The following is a 13,958-nucleotide window of genomic DNA, read 5'->3' as shown; positions in this document are numbered from 1 at the left end:
GGCCGCGGCCAACACACCTGAACACACTTTCCAAATTCAGGATAGAGTTTTGTTGATTATGAGAACCGAATGGATATGTTTTTATTAAGATTCTTAGAATCTTAGAATGTTCTGTGTTTTTTTATGGAAAGTGTTCTTAACGTTATCGGAACAATTTGAGAACATTACTTTAAATTGAACAATGAGAAAACCTGTAGGGCCTCCCGAGTGGCGCAGCGGTCTAAGGCACTGCAGTGCTTGAGGTGTCATGAGAAAGCGGGATAAGCACTGCGGTGGTTGGCTATCATGAGATAGCGGTATACATTATTTTTTCTTTATCTGTAGGACAGATTATGCTGAAATTCCCACAGAAGAACATTGTTTCTTAGCATTCTTGGAACAATTTGAGAACATGACTTTATATAGAACCATGAGAAAACCTGTATGGTACATTATGCTAAAGTACTGAAATTCCCACAGAAGAACGTTGTTTCTTAGCGTTCTTGGAACAATTTGAGGACATTACTTTACATAGAACCATGAGGAAACATGTAGGAAACGTATTGCTCAAGTACGGAAATTCCCACAGAAGAGCGTTGTTTCTTAGCGTTCTAGATCCATGAGTAAACATTCCCAATGTGAACTTTCAGGAAATGTTTTGTTAAAGTAATAAAATACCAAGAAATACATTTTTTTTGTGGAGTTCCTTAAATGTGCTGAGAATGTTCCAAAGCCAAGCAGCTATCCTGCACCATTCCCAGAAAGGTTGTATGCAAAATAACCGTAGGACATCTTATGGCAGGTTCTCTTTTAAATCAACATCACACATATTTGCTACACTAACTAATATCAATCGTTACCTGTTGAAACTTTGCTCTGTGACTTTAATGAGATGCAGATAAATCATGTTTTGATGAAAGATAGACAGTGTGGTAAGCATGTCATTAGGAATTAGAATACTAGATGGACATGAACCTTCTTATGATGGTATAAAGGCCAGCCGTTTAGGTCAGGGAGTTGGTCGACCATGGTTTGCATGTGCTGTGATAAGATAATGTGTAAAATAATGAATTTGAAGAATTTAGCTGCACTGTATGTTTGTTAGCTAGTTTGCCTGCCAGTTTAAGAGGAATGGTTCCATTTATTTTTCAAATGAACTGCCATTACTCTAATATTCCATTAAAACAACGCAGCAATAAACTGGCAGAAATCAGTTGGACTTGCAACAATTACTGATATTGTGTCATATAATAGCACTCATAGCTATCCAAGAAAACAACAATGGAGACATTTATGGTCTGCTTACATCTATTCTAGATGCTATTTAGACAGAAAATTGGTCAACAACCCATATCAACTGTATATATAATTATATGACAATATTTTAGGTTGACAATAATTCCACTACACAATTTCTGATATTTCACACACCTTACTTTTACTTACCTGCATAAATCAAATCTGGATTATGTCAATTCTGCCATTCACGCCAATTAGACGGGTTTGGATTTCTCCCTGGCCAATCTGGCTGCCATGTTCACCCCATTCTAACGTCAAGGGTTTATTACATAGTCATTTAATAGGATCTCTATAAAATGGTAGTAAGCCACAAAAAGTCAGTAAGAGAAACATTTGACGTAACTTGTGAAAACTTTTATTGACAAATTCATGATTCAATTCATGTTTAAATTACAGTGAGACGGTGTGGTAGGGCTCTGCTTTGCTCAACTGCACAGAGTCTGTCGTCCTCAGACTGAGGCCTGGATTATGTTGTGGCCTTGGGGCCTCACTCGTCATGTGTGACAGGGTGCAACGACAGAGTATGGCCACAAGATGTCCCTGTGCTTACAGCTCATCTCTGGGGGCACGCAGGGGAAAGTACTGAAACTGCTCCAGTACCTCCTCTCTCTTCTGAGATCTATTGTAGAAACCCAGCAACACCAGCAGACTGCTGATCTCATCCACCTTCATGTACTTTACAGGGACAATCTGATACAACACACACGCAAAATGTTTACATTCAGTACAGGCGGGGAAACCATAATGCAAGATTGAACTGGTTCAGAAAATATACAGCATCACTGTCATGCCTCTTTCTCTTTAACTGTTTCAAATCACACCTATATGTTCCTATTTTTTATTGTGTAATGTCTTCTTGCATAACTATTGCAAGAAGACATTACACAATAAAAAATAGGAACATATAGGTGTGATTTGAAACAGTTAAAGAGAAAGAGGCATGACAGTTTCTAATCTTGTCATGCTTGAGTCAAGGTCAGAAAATATATGTTATTTACCCAACCATTTAGCTGATAATCTTTGCCTGACCTTTAGACGATATTGTAGCGATCTTAAAACAACACCCATCAAGAGGTTCTGACTTCTTAGCGTAAGAGTTAAGGTGTTGGCTATACAAAAGCTGACCCTGGGTTTGAGGCCTTGTCAGGCCTACCCCCACAACCACTACATTGGTGTCAGAAGTGGGATGAGGCCTTTGGAGAGGCATTTACATGTAAGGTACTTGGTATAGAGAAGTGTGGGGACAAGTTCTCCCAAAGGAAGGAGCTAATGTAATGACCTTAACCCAACACTCAGTGACTTTGTTGAATGGTTTGTCGCTCTTGGCATAATGGTGAAAGTGTTGGCTTGTTAGTCACTGGACCTACTGTAGGTTCAAATCCCAGTCAGAGTTACCCTCTGAATTTTCAATGGGAATCATATCTTACCTGAACAACCTCATCCTTATCATTGTAGAAGATCAGAAATGGATTCTTCTCCTCCCCTGTATCATATTCCAGATTGTGACTTCAACTGAAAGGAGGCTCAAGGAACATATGTAGGGCTGGTTTCCTGAGCCCAGATTATTCCTAGTCCTGGACAAAAAAAAATCTATTTCAGTGAAGATTCTCCATTAAGCATGATTTTTTGTTATTGTCCAGGACTAGGTTCACTCTCTGCCTGTAGGATACGGGAACACCAACAAATTCAAGAACAATCTACTTGAAGTGAGATCAAACATAATTGAACATACAACACATGATGGATTTGAATGTAGTTGGACCCACATAAAACTGGGTTGTTGCTAACACACATTTTCTTGTTTATCTGGAAGGTCATGAGAAACTACAAAAGGCTTTGGGTGGGTCAAGTTTTGAAAAAAATTACATGAGGTACGATGTAACCATATGAGGCAATGCGATCTCCTAAGATATCATTAGAAAGTGACATAGCAACCATAATACAATTATAATCTAGCCTCATAAATCTATTGAAGATCTACACAGAAACCAATAGAAGGATACTACAATGCCCATCGCTCCATGAGAAACATATAGAGCTCAGGCATCTTCTTGATGGCTCATCCAACCACACTTGGACCATATGGGAAAAATGAACAGACAATGAGTATTTTTCATTCACAACCACCATGTCTAATCTGTTATCTCAGTTAGGTCAAAGATACTGAAGCCTTCATGTATCAACAATAAATGTGTCTTCCTCCTAAGTAGAAAGTGTAACAAAGGTATGTTCAGAGTAGAGAAGTAAATTCATTTCACTAATTTAATCACCACATCGTTCACATTTAACTTACCTTAAGTATGCCCTTGGCTATTACAAGTCTCTCTTCAACGGCTAAATCTGTGACATTTTCTTCTGCCGTCCTTCTTGGAGCAGAAAAGGTCAGCATGAGCAACAAAACGGCCCACATGTTTGAGCCTAAACCTTGCTTCTTGAGTCTTCAATGGAGTTATTCAACAACTGACACAGTAAACTACCTTTCGGGTGACCATGGACACATGTGCTCAGGTTGGACTGAACCAGGTGGCAGGGCCAAGGGGGGAAGAGGGTCCATTAGGAAAATGAGTCATCTTTTTAGTTTGGGTTTTCTTTTGGTTTATTCTCAATGACAGACATTATGGGAAATGGTCACCAGATGGGCATAATACTTGTTCCACTTGAAATGGCTTGAAAATAAATATAGATGTTAATGAACACTTTCTATCAGGATTGGTACCCCTGACGCCGTAAAATATCCCCTGTCTCTGTAGCAACCCTCGAGGACACCTGCATCTGTATCTCTTTTTCCCAGATCATGGTGCTAGTGAAAACCTACCTCATGGCACACTGCAGTGCATTTTCTTGAACTTGTTAAGCCTGCATGTATGACGGTAAAATACCTGCTAAACTCTGTGCTGCAGAGAATAGTGAAACATAGTAAAAACACTTTAGAATGTGACACTTTAGAACGTTTCTCTATTTCCCCACAGATGGAGCTACAGTATAACAACAGTATCTCAGGTTGAAATAAATGGTTACATTGAATAAGCATGCCTTTAATGCTAGAAGTTCCCTTGAAATGAATGCAGTCAAATCACATGACACAACAATACAGTAGATGACAAAAAAAGTATTCTGTTGTTCCATTCCATAGTAAAAAACCTTTGCTTTTCCTTTGTCAATGAAACAGAGGCATGACATGTACACTAGAGGGCGACAACAACTGACTATTATTTCCTGGCAGATTGGCGGGTAAAAATGTAGCCTACTTCCAAATTCTAGCCACAGACAATTATGTTTCCAAGAAAAATAAACCCTTCTGGATTGGAATGCTAAAGCAAAACCATCTCTCACTATAATTCCCAGGCTAGAGCTTAGAACTTGATGTTCAACCCTTAACATTCAGCAGTTCGATGTGTGCAAGCCATGATGTGTCAAATGGTGGAGCAGTCCTCATTTTAACAGAGTTTCCTCCCCTTGGCTGTAGCTGTAAATCCACAGCCCAAATTAAAAAAGAACAAGCCCCCTCCGACACGGAAAATAGTTATAGTTTTACTTTAATTTATCTTTATTTGTGTTATAAACCCAGCCATGTTTCTCACAATGTACGTTTGCTGGCCAAGATTGAGCAGCAGAACAATCCAAATACAATTAATTTTAAACAGCAGGAGAAGGAAAGAGAGAGAAAGGAGAAGATGGGGGTTGGGTATTCTTGGCATGCCTCTGTGAGAGTACTGTACATGTGTGGATGCATACCATATGTTTTCTCCCTGTATGTGTGTGTAGGCCTCCTTCTATGTTGGAGAGTATGTCAGAACGAGAGGTTACAACCATCCATCTGCTGACAATGAGAGGGACTAATGATGGTGTAGAGCTGTAGTGAGATAGGTCACATGGTGAACACTGATTCCTGTGAAAAGACAGGAAAATAAATGCAGTAAAAGGAACTCAGTCATACCCAACATAAATAGCCACATTGTCATGTTCTGACCTTAGTTCCTTTATTATGTCCTTGTTTTAGTTTGGTCAGGGCGTGAGTTGGGGTGGTTAGTCTCTGTTCCTTTTTCTATGATGTGTTTGTGTTTGGCCTGGTATGGTTCTCAATCAGAGGCAGGTGTCGTTCGTTGTCTCTGATTGAGAATCATACTTAGGTAGCCTTTTCCCACCTGTGTTTTGTGGGTGATTATTTCCTGTTTAGTGTTTTTTCATTCATTTTCATTTTTCATTCACCTTACGGGACTCTTACACTTACACTTACCACGCTGCGCTTTGGTCCTCCTCTCCTTCCACCGAAGACTACCGTTACACACATTCATGAACATAAAGGCACACGAACCTCCATGCATCTCATATCTTGTTCCCCAACTCCTTGTAGGATCTGTATGACATCTGGTATACATACATTATAGCAACAGGCCGATTTCCACACAGAATTGTTTTTATTTATTTATTTATTTCACCTTTATTTAACCAGGTAAGCCAGCAATATGGGGATGAGGTAGTTGGATGGGCTATTTACAGACGGGCTATGTACAGGTGCAATGATCTGTAAGCTGCTCTGTTAGCTGATGCTTAAAGTTAGTGAGGGAGATATGAGTCTCCAGCTTTAGTGATTTTTGCAATTTGTTCCAGTCATTGGCAGCAGAGAACTGGAAGGAAAGGCGGCCAATAAAGGAATTGGTTTTGGGGTGACCAGTGAAATAAACCTGCTGGAGCGTATGCTATGGGTGGGTGCTACTATGGTGACCAGTGAGCTGAGATAAGGCAGGGCTTTACTTAGCAAAGACTTATAGATGGCCTGGAGCCAGTGGGTTTGGCAACAAATATGAAGCGAGGGCCAGCCAACGAGAGCATATAGGTCGCAGTGGTGGGTAGTATATGGGTCTTTGGTGACGAAATGGATGGCACTGTGATAGACTGCATCCAATTTGCTGAGTAGAGTGTTGGAGGCTATTTTGTAAATGACATCGCCGAAGTCAAGGATCGGTAGGATAGTCAGTTTTACGAGGGTATTGTTGGCAGCATGAGTGAAGGATGAAGGATGCTTTCTAGGAAGCTGATTCTAGGAAGCTGATTCTAGATTTAATTTTGGATTTAGATGTTTAATATGAGTCTGGAAGGAGAGTTTACAGTCTAAATAGACACCTATTGTCATGTCCTGGTCTTAGTATTTTGTGTTTTCTTTATTAATTTGGTCAGGCCAGGGTGTGACATGGGTTTTGTGTGTGGTGTGTTTTGTCTTGGGGTTTTTGTTAGGTATTGGGTTTGTATCATAGTAGAGGTTTCTAGCATAGTCTATGGCTGTCTGGAGTGGTTCTCAATCAGAGGCAGGTGTTTATCGTTGTCTCTGATTGGGAACCATATTTAGGCAGCCATATTCTTTGAGTGTTTCGTGGGTGATTGTTCCTGTCTTTGTGTTTGTTGTCACCAGATAGGCTGTTTAGGTTTTCTCACATTTATTGTTTTGTTAGTTTATTCATGTATAGTTTTCTTAATTAAAAAACATGAATAACAACCACGCTGCATTTTGGTCCGCCTCTACTTCACCTAAAGAAAACCGTAACACCTAGGTATTTGTAGTTGTTCACATATTTTAAGTCAGAACCGTCCAGAATAGTGATGCTAGGCGGGGGGCAGGTGCGGGCAGCAATCGGTTGAAGAGCATGCATTTAGTTTTACTTGCATTTAAGAGCAGTTGGAGGCCACGGAAGGAGAGTTGTATGGCATTGAAGCTCGTCTGGAGGTTAGTTAACACCGTGTCAAAAGAGGGGCAAGAAGTATACAAAATTGTGTCGTCTGCATAGAGGTGGATCAGAGAATCACTAGCCGCAAGAGCAACACCATTGATGTCTACAGAGAAAATAGTTGGCCCAAGAATTGAACCCTGTGGCACCCCCATAGAGACAGCCAGAGGTCCAGAAAACAGGCCCTCCGATTTGACACACTGAATTCTATCTGAGAAGTAGTTGGTGAACAAGGCGAGGCAGTCATTTGAGAAACCAAGGTTGTTGAGTCTGCCGATAAGAATGCGGTGACTGACAGAGTCGAAAGCCTTGGCCAGATCGATGAATAGGGCTGCACAGTATTGTCTTTTGTCGATGGCGGTTATAATATAATTTAGGACCTTGAGCATGGCTGAGGTGCACCCATGACCAGCTCGGAAACCAGATTGCATAGCGGGGAAGGTACGGTGGGATTCGAAATGGTCGGTGATCTGTTTCTTTACTTGGCTTTCGAAGATCTTAGAAAGGCAGGATAGGATAGATCTGTAACAGTTTGGGTCTACAGCTTTCCAATCTTTAGGGATCTCTTACGATACAAAAGAGAGGTTCAACAGGCTGGTAATAGGGGTTGTAAGAATTGCGACGGATCATTTTAGAAAGAGAGGGTTCAGATTGTCTAGTCCAGCTGATTTGTAGGGGTCCAGATTTTGCAACTCTTTCAGAACATCAGCTATCTGGATTTGGCTGAAGGAGAAATGGGGGAGGCTTAGGAGTTGCTGTGGGGGGTGCAGAGCTGTTGACCGGGTAGGGGTAGCCAGGTGGAAAGCATGGCCAGCCGTAGAAAAATGCTTATTGAAATTCTCGATTATCGTAGATTTATCGGTGGTGACAGTATTTCCTAGCCTCAGTGCATTGGGCAGTTGGGAGGAGGTGCTCTTATTCTCCATGGACTTTACAGTGTCCGAGAACGTTTCGGAGTTTGTGCTACAGGATGCACATTTCTGTTAGCATTTGCTTTCCTAACTGCCTATGTATATTGGTTCCTAACTTCCCTGAAAAGTTGCATATCGCGGGGGCTGTTCGATGCTAATGCAGTATGCCACAGGATGTTTTTGTGCTGGTCAAGGGCAGTCAGGTCTGGAGTGAACCATATCTGTTCCTGGTTCTATTATTTTTGAATGGTGCATGCTTATTTAAGATGGTGAGGAAAGCACTTTTAAAGAAAGATCTGCTCGCTGAAGTGTTTTAGGGAGTATTTGACTGTGATGAGGGGTGGTCGTTTGACCGCGGACCCATTACGGACGCAGGCAATGAGGCAGTGATCGCTGAGATCCTGGATGAAGACAGCAGAGGTGTATTTAGAGGGCAGGTTTCCACACAGAATCTGGAGCAAGATCAAACATCCATCTAAAAAAGCTCTTCCCTCTTTCCTATCATGTCCATCGTGAGTGTACTAGACTCCCAGCACGCCATCCCGAACATGCATAATGAGGGGAACCAATCGGAAGCCCCTCTCTCTTCCCCAACTGATCTGCAGGCCCCTGTCTGTGTGTGTGTGTCTATCCGTCTCCTGTCTCTTAGTTTCCTCACACTCAGCAGTCGTCAGGGCTTGTTATAGAGACATACACTTCCTCTATCCTCTCTCTCCACTAATGTGGTGCTGCGGCGGGAAGCTTCACTAACAGTAACAGGGGTCTGGCTGTGTGTTTGATCCTGTCTGGGCCCTCAGGGCTGCAGAGGGAATTAAGGCCTTCCTCCCTGACTTTCTCTGTCTGCTGGAAACACTGCTGCCTGTAAAATAGGGTTGGTAACTGTAGGCATGGTAACAGGGTTGCACACTAGAGTTGCATATAAAATCATTTGGGGGCCCAGAGTTATTCCAGGTCAAGTAACATGGTCAGGGCAAACCACTGGCCCTACTTATGCTCAGGTCTAAGAACCAAAACAGCCTATACCCTCTGCTGACACATAATACATGTACATCTAATATAGGGATGATAAATTGGTGCTGAAATATGTCAATTTTGAGCATTTGGCAATGTGGCACGAACCGGAGGATAGACATCCTGCAATAATGATAATATTCCAGCTTTAAATCTTTGTTTTCAATTCAGCCATGTGCTAGACTGCACACAACCCCATAGAATCTAGTCACTAATCTCCACACCTAAAGAAAAGCTTTATGACCCTCAATGGAGAAAACAGTTGTTTTTTCTATTGTGGTGGTGTGAGGTGAGGGGTCTCAGTGTTTACATATTTAGATTTGAGAATAACTAGCGAGTTAGGGAGGAGGCGTGAGTTGACATCATGCCGGATGTGGGAGTTTTGCAATGATCGATGTCCAGCCGCTGACCACATCAGAGAGGCTACGGGGCAAACAGACTACCACTGCTGCTCCCCTCTCTAATCTCAGCCTGCTAATGGAAAACACATGGCCACAGTGTGTGTGTGTGGCTAGGAGGGGGTAATGGCTTCAGTGTGAGCCTGACACACACACACACACACAAAGCAGTGACGCGCACTCCCTGTGTTCCATTTAGCGTTAGAGAGTCAGACGGCCATTATCAACCCCTGGAGTCTCAGGCAGAAAGCTGGGTGGGCAGAACGGAAAGCCGTATCATCTCAGCAAATTAAGCCAGGATAAAGAGGGTGTGAATAACCATGACTTGGCTGGAAAAAGGAGAGAGCAAGACAGCGATAAGGCAAGCTATTTAGGCAAGGGGGAAAGTTAGGCAAGGGGGAAAGTTAGGCAAGGGGGAAAGCCAGAGAGGGAAAAGTCCATGGTGGCAACATACGTTTTAGTAATTCTTGGCACAGAAAATAGTCAAAAGAATGCCTGCATCTCATACAATGTACTCAATGTGTGCAACCGCTTGAGGCTTGAGTGTATTTATCAGTATGCTTTTGATTACATTGACTGTAGGACCATTGGTTCAGTGCATAAAAATATACGCTCCGTTGCTCTGAATCATTTCCCTCTCCAGCTCTTGGATAGAACAGAGCTGAATCTTGTGACCATTTTCCATCCCAATCTCTGGAGCATAGTGAGGTTCTCTACTCCAGGTTGGAGAGGAAGTTAAAAAGCTCTGGGTCTGACTCTGGAATATGTGAAAACCTGGAGACACACTGCCTCCTCTCTATAGATTGTGGATGGGGGTGTGGAAAGAGAGAGGGAAAGATGGAAAGAAAGAGAGGGAGACAGTGAGAGACAGAGAGAAAAGGAAGAGAGAAAGAGAGAGGGGAAGGGAAGGAGAGAGAGAACATTTGACTGACCTGTTTTCTATTAGAACCAGAGCTCCTTAATACACTCAGCAGAATTATGCTGACAAAGGGGGAAAAAATAGTTTAGGCTATTTAAAGTCCCAGACAACTGTTTGCGTACCCCTCTCTTTCCACCAGAAAACAATCTGGATGGAGAGGGATTGTAGATGGATTCCCAATTTATTCCCATTCATCAGTAATGTTTACGACAAGACAAGATGATAACTAATGAATCATACAACTATAATTACTAGCTAAGTGTCTGCATTACAGAAGACATGTGGTTGAATGCTAATAAGGTCATTGTCCGCAAGGAAATATGATTAGCATAATACAAAAATACTCATAGAAATCTGTCAGTTTAAGCTAGAGATGTCTGTTTTTCTTTGCACTGGATGCATCTCAATTTACCGCATCCGCCTATGTAACCGCATCCGTGGTGAAAGGTGATAGAGCGATGTTTGCCAGACCATGAGACGAAACTCTGTAGCATCCAAACGGTTTGGACTACAAACTATTATGACCCTTCTATGGAAAAAGACTCACAGATACGATGGTGTTCACCGTTTTGCTCTACGACCCCCACAAGTGTCTTAGGATTCGTCTGAGGTCGGTACAGCGGATCTGCCAACTTCTGTCTGTAGCGTATGAAACAGTTTGTGCTACACACTAATACACACAAATTACCCCTCTGTGTTTTGCTCTAGGAGGCCCACAGGCCTCACAAGACTCATCTGAAAGTCCATCGGTACCAGTTGAAGAAATGTATGGAAGCAGATATGGAGACAGTTTAGTAACAAAACTAAGGGGTTAAATACATAAATAAATAACCAATGTTTCCTGATCTTTCTTATATCGCTCAGATATAGGATAGACACTTCAGAACAATCCTCCTTTAGATTTAATGAAGGGACTATCTGTTGTCCCATGTAGTGAATCTGTTATTCTATGCATTTGTGTCACAGATCCCTCTGGAACTTTCATTACGCACACCTGTCCCCTATTCCCACTGATTAGTACTTGATTAAGTGTGCCCTTTGGTTTCCTTTGGGCTGTCAATTATTGTTCCAATGTCCGTTGGTGCCTGTGAGTACCTGTGCTGTGTGTTTTGGGCTTTCGTGCCCTTGTGGATTGTGCAGATGATTACGGGTCTCGTTAATCATTGTGCGCGTATTTATTCAAGGTACTTTTTTTTCTTTACTTTTCAACCCTTTTTTTTTGTATGTGTTTACGCCGTAATTTGGGCTGAATTAAAAACCCTATTACGCATTCCTGTGCCTGTCTCCCGAATCATTCATACCAACGTGACAATTTTTATGGTCTAATAGCAGTGAGGCTAAATAAAATGTGTCATCAAATAATATATATATATTTATTTTTGATACTTCAAGGGGTCTTCAAAGTCCAAATCAAATAGCAAAGTGATCCTTGTTATGACCTTCTTAAAACAATTCCATATAGCTTAGTAGTACCCCCCCCCCCCCCCCCCCCCCCCCCCCCCTCCCCCAGCTTAGACAGGGCTTCAACTCTTATGGGTCAATACTGTGCTGAGATAAATGTTTCATTGCAAATCAAAACTTTGTTAGCCTACCTATAAAGGCCTTGTTGTTTTGGTAGAGCAGATCTTTTGATTTAGTTATAATTTGCAGAAAAATGTATTATACTGATGTTTCAATATCTGCTGACACTTCAAACCCACATGTTAAGCATAATTACAGACCCCTTATTCATTTATTACTTACCCATAATCCCTTTTTGTCTTTCTATGACAAATATATCATAATACTGACCTGAACTTTACTAAAGAGAAGTGTTGCCGAATGTCTATTTGAGATGTCATGCAATGTGGTTGTCTTCAAACCAACATAGTATGTCAGAATATCCTATTTGAGTGTGGTGCCATTGTGAGGGAGTTTTGAGTTTTGGGCTATATTATACTATTATAATGACAGTGTTAAATCACAGAGTGAGTAGATGTCACTGGAAATATATAAACATACATGGGATCCCAGCGTTATTTCCTTATGGTGAAACACTGACCTCAGCATGCTGTGGTTAGTGTGTGTGTGTGTGTGTGTGTGTGTGTGTGTGTGTGTGTGTGTGGTTTAGGGCGAGGGAAAATGCCAGCTCCATTTCCAGTAAAAGTCATTTCATAGTTACTGAAGCTCCACATGCTGAGCATTACATTACATTACATTCAATGTGACAAAGCACTAAGATTAAACAATGTCTCTTGCTGTAAGACAATATAATATAATGTTATAGTGTGTTGACATGAACATCAGACAGTAGATAAGATACTTTTGAATGAAATGTGTATAGTTTTAAGTCAGGAATTACTATGAAAACTTATGTTGACTTGAGTGAACCTGTACTTCCCTCTCAATGCTGAAATACTCTGCTTAGTCCAATATATCATTTTACAAGTAGTGCACGTCATCCAGTGAGTCTCGCTCTAATATCCATAATGTATGGGAGAATATAAACACATTTTCTCCATGCATTCTAGCCACAGAAACATTTCTATTTTTTTATCCCATTTTCTTTTCTGCTTTGCATTGCAGAAAATATTTGTATTTTTTCCCTCACTCATACATTTCTTTCTTTCTATTTTATTTTTTTTGCAGCTAGGGCTGAAATGGATGCCAGATGTGGATGCAGTCTGTTCCTGTTACCGTGGTAACGCAGGGTTCTGAAAAGACCTTCTAGGTTCTAGGGCTGTTAGCTTGGCTGACTCACTGTTGCTGTTTCTATAGACCTGGCACACTACACAGCCGTAATATGTGCCAAGATCCAAGTTCTGTTTAGACTGTCAGTCAACTTGTCATTGCACTTCCCACCCACTCTATTCCCCCCTAACAGTTTGACTGTCAAACCTGGAAGTTATCCTGTGTGGTTTGTTTGTTTTTCTAATACTGTAGTTTACAAATTACATGAGAAGCTTTGAGCATCTAACTAACGAGTAAACACATATTTTCATATTTCTCTAACCAAAGTTTCACTTTGGATGGAATCATAACCATCCAACCATCTGTATACAGTACAGGTTTGCATCTCAATTTACAGGTATACTTCAGACCTCAGGCCAAAGGCATTGTTTAAATTCAACTAAAGTTGATATTTGAATTGGCCAAATCACAAGAAAAGAGATATACACTATCTGCAAACTTTCTCTTTGAAAACACTAGTACAAAAACGTTGTGTTTGAAGATTAGATTGCGCCTGTCATTCTCAAAAGACTGATTAAACGCAGATATGCCTTCTCATTCATTCCGGTCTTATAGGGCATGTTGAGGGAGAGCACCGGTGTGACAGATATTGCAATGCTGGGCTGAGAACCTCCACCATCTCTGTAAGTTCCACTCTGACAATAAGTTTGATAGCATTCTTACATTCAATAAGTTATATTACATTCTAACTTTCAGTAAGTTCTATACAATTCTACCCCGCCAGTTCTACAGCCAAACACTGAATACAGTAGTCGAGTGTTCTTTGGGATGTGGTGAATTAGTATTAGGACCTGCCCTAGCCTTTTGGGGGCGCTAGGCAAGATTTAATTGGGGGTACCCCCACCTCACAGGAAAAATATTTTAGTGGCCCCCTCGTGATGGTGGAGACTGGGCTCTAAAGTCCGACCAATTTGGTTGCATATGCAAATAAGTATTTTGCTGTGCGACCAGGAGTTTTTAGGCAATGTTGCCTATGTCACTTATGCCC

At 41.4% G+C, this 13,958-nt stretch overlaps 1 long non-coding RNA gene across 1 annotated transcript; it reads right to left on the bottom strand.

The window, feature by feature from the left end:
- Positions 1-1,587: 1,587 nt before the first annotated feature.
- Positions 1,588-3,910, bottom strand: LOC118964874. Its single transcript, XR_005052113.1, has 3 exons — positions 3,572-3,910; positions 2,706-3,350; positions 1,588-1,968 (listed from the first exon to the last, which is right to left on the bottom strand). It is a non-coding gene; the product is annotated as an uncharacterized LOC118964874 (long non-coding RNA).
- Positions 3,911-13,958: the final 10,048 nt, after the last annotated feature.

The sequence above is a fragment of the Oncorhynchus mykiss genome, chromosome 6 (assembly GCF_013265735.2).
Source record: "Oncorhynchus mykiss isolate Arlee chromosome 6, USDA_OmykA_1.1, whole genome shotgun sequence".
Classification (NCBI taxonomy): domain Eukaryota; kingdom Metazoa; phylum Chordata; class Actinopteri; order Salmoniformes; family Salmonidae; genus Oncorhynchus; species Oncorhynchus mykiss.
The sequence above is the reverse complement of the archived record's forward strand: the minus strand, read 5'-3'. Positions and strand labels throughout refer to the sequence as shown.